Here is a 3,463-nt window from a genome sequence, read left to right on the forward strand (position 1 = left end):
GAACAAAAAGGACTAAATTGTATCAAATGCAAAATTGTTGGAAATGATTAAATAGTTTAAATGATAAAAGAAAGAGGGTTTAAAAGGCAAATAGACCCAAGGTCTATTTGGGCTGGACGGCAAGAGCATGAAATCACCAAGAAAATAAGGACAAAATTGGAAAACTGCAAAATTTACTTAATAAAACTAGGACTAAAGTGGAATTATCTAGATTTCTCTTTATTTTTCTGCATTATCATCGGCAAAAACACCATGGAAGAGTTCCCTTAAGCTGGTTTTTCATATTTTTACTGCAAGTAAGTTCAATTCTTGACTAATTCTTGAAATTTTTGTGTTTTTGTGACTTTTACAACTAGGTCCATTTGTTGAATTCATTAGTTCTTGATTCTATGAAAGAAATTGAAAGTTTCTATGAATTTTGTAAAACAAATGTTAGAAATGACCAATTTGCATGAAATGGATTATTTTATTATTTAAATTACAAAATTTAATGAAATTATTAATTTAGCTCAAGATCAGGGAAAAACATGTTTTAAGGATTAAATTGAAAAGTGTTGAAATTATGGAAAATTCTAACATTTTATAGAATTCATAGGTTGTTATCAATTTGTGTGAGAATAACAGCTGGAAATAAGGATTAAGTTGCAATAATTTTATTTTATTTTAACCTAAGGATGAAATCGTCATTAATTAAAAGTTTAGGGGTAAAATGATAATTTTGTTTAGATCATTAGTTGAATGTATTATAACATGAAATAAATGAAAACGACGATCAAATTTCTTTATAAAGATCCAGATGACTTGAATATGAGACTTGAACGTGGAAAAGAAAAGATATCGGATTAATGAAATATCTGATAAATGAATCGGTAACTCAGGTAATGCTCCGTAACTCTATTCCGGTAACGGATTCGGGTTAGGGGCGTTCTAACGATGCCATACGCCTTCAGTTGTTTCTATTCTCATTGAGGAATAAAGCTAAACAATGATTGAACTCGTTACCACGAGGGTCAATCACAACTTGGGAACAAATGACCGAAAAATTTTTACTAAAATATTTTTCGCCGGCTAAAACAGCTAAGCTAAGGAATAATATCTCTTCTTTTGTGCAGATAGATCTGGAAACCCTGTATGATGCATGGGAGAGATACAAGGACCTATTAAGAAGATGCCCTCACCATGGGTTACCTCTATGACTGTAGGTTCAGATTTTTTACAACAAGACAACTCATCGACGCAGCCGCCAGTGGAACTTTGAACAACAAAACACCTGAAGAGGCTTATGAATTTATTGAAGAGATGTCACTGAATAACTATCAGTGGCAAGTCAAGAGAACAAAGCCGACAAAAGAGCCAGTGTTTTCAACCTTGACGCGGTTACTATGCTGTCTAACCAGGTAGAACTTTTAAATAAAAAGATTGATGATTTGTATGGTTCTACTCAGGTACATTCAGTAATGAGGTGTGATTCAAATGGAGGAGGAGTACACACAGAATATCAATCTTTCAACCCTAGTACAGAGGAGGAACAAGTTCAATATATGGGTAATAATAATTCCAGACCTCAAATTACCCCATACAGTAACACTTATAATGCAGGTTGGAGGAACCATCCTAACTTCTCGTGGGGTGACCAAGGAAATCAATGGCCACAACATCCTCCAAGCTTTCAACAACCACCTTACCAGTAGGAAAAGAAACTGAACCTTGAGGAGATGCTAAGGAAATTTATCTTGGTGTCAGAAACTCGTTTTCAGAACATTGAGACAGCACTTAAGAATCAACAAGCGTCGATCCAAGGGCTTGAAACCCAGATAGGCCAACTTGCCAAACTGATCTCTGAATGACCACAAGGTAGCTTACCGAGTAATACTGAATCAAACCCAAGGGAACAACTCAATGCGATTACCGTTCGAGATAAGGAAGGGTTAGTCGAACCTGAACCTGGACCGAGGCAAAAAATTATGGTAAGTAAAGGTAAAGGTGAGGTGGACCACAATGAGCAAAAATCAGTAAGTAGAGAGTACAAACCTCGTGTGCCATACCCTAGTGCGACAAGGAAAGACCACACGGATTAACAATTTGGTAAATTCCTTAAATTATTAAAGAAATTACATATTAACTTACCTTTTATTGAAGCTCTTTCGTAGATGCCGAATATAGCTAAATTTTTAAAGAATCTTTTAGCAAATAAACGGAAGTTGGATGAGGCGCCGCATGTAGAGTTGAACACAGTTTGCTCAGCCATTCTACAGAATAAGCTACTCAATAAGCTGAAAGATCCAGGGAGTTTTATGATTCTTTGTTTAATTGGTAGTTTAAACATTAACGATGCTTTGGCTGATTTAGGGGCTAGTATTAATGTCATGCCCTATAAAATATTTAAACAACTAGGTCTTGGGAAACCCAAACAAACTAGGATGAGCATTCAATTGGCAGATAAAACAATAAGATTTCCTAAGAGTATTATTGAAGATGTACTTGTTAAAATTGACAAATTTATACTTCCCATTGATTTTGTTGTTCTAGACATAGAAGAGGATGATGACGTGCCTTTAATTTTAGGAAGACCCTTTTTAGCAACTGCTAGAACTATTATTAATGTTGGTACAAGTGAACTCACACTTCGTGTGGGTGATGAAACAATCACTCTTCAAGCTCGTAATTCGAGTAACACATTGAATATCGAGGTTGGTTGTTTAAATCATGCTACTAATACTGATTATGTGATGCAACCTTCTTTGCAGGAAACACGTTCGAGGAGCATACATGAGCCATGTTCAAGTAACAACAAAGGACCCATCTATAAAGAGCGAAGGCTATAAATAGAGGAACTAGATGAATGGCATGCACAGAAACCGAGAACACAAGATAAACCAAAATCACACCATGACAGACTCAATGTTTCACCAAATCAACTTAAGGTTGGAGACAAAGTACTATTAGATGCAACAGACCCTCGCATTACCACTTCTGAACCTAATAGAACAATCCTTTTTACGGTACTTAACATTTTCCCATACGGTACAATCAAGGTCACTCATTCCAAATTCGGCATATTTAAGGTAAATAGTACTCGTCTAAAACCTTATTTTGATAAAATTGATAGCAGGAATAAGGAGTGTAAACTCCTTACACCACAATGACCACGCAACAGAGAGGTAAGTCTAGCTTAGACTATAAATAAGCACTTATCGGGAGGCAACCCGAGCACTAACAGTGTCGATTTCTTTAAATTTTAGTTTTTAACATTTAAATTAATAACTGAGTCCTTGAACACAGGTTTTTTCAAATCTACACGGCCAGGCACACAGGCGTGCCTTAGGCCGTGCCCATACCACGGGTCGTGTGATACTGTCGTGTGAAAACAGAGCAAAATTTTTCCCAAAACACGGGATTCGACACATTGCCACGACCGTGCGACATGGCCGTGGGCAATCCTGCCAAATCAACACGGGCGTGG

At 36.4% G+C, this 3,463-nt stretch overlaps 1 non-coding gene across 1 annotated transcript; it reads right to left on the reverse strand.

Annotated features, from left to right (window-relative positions):
* Positions 1 to 1,079: 1,079 nt before the first annotated feature.
* LOC128287576 (small nucleolar RNA R71) lies at positions 1,080 to 1,186 on the reverse strand. The gene has a single exon (XR_008278276.1). It is a non-coding gene; the product is annotated as a small nucleolar RNA R71 (small nucleolar RNA).
* Positions 1,187 to 3,463: the final 2,277 nt, after the last annotated feature.

This window comes from Gossypium arboreum, chromosome 13 (genome assembly GCF_025698485.1).
Source record: "Gossypium arboreum isolate Shixiya-1 chromosome 13, ASM2569848v2, whole genome shotgun sequence".
NCBI classification, from domain to species: domain Eukaryota; kingdom Viridiplantae; phylum Streptophyta; class Magnoliopsida; order Malvales; family Malvaceae; genus Gossypium; species Gossypium arboreum.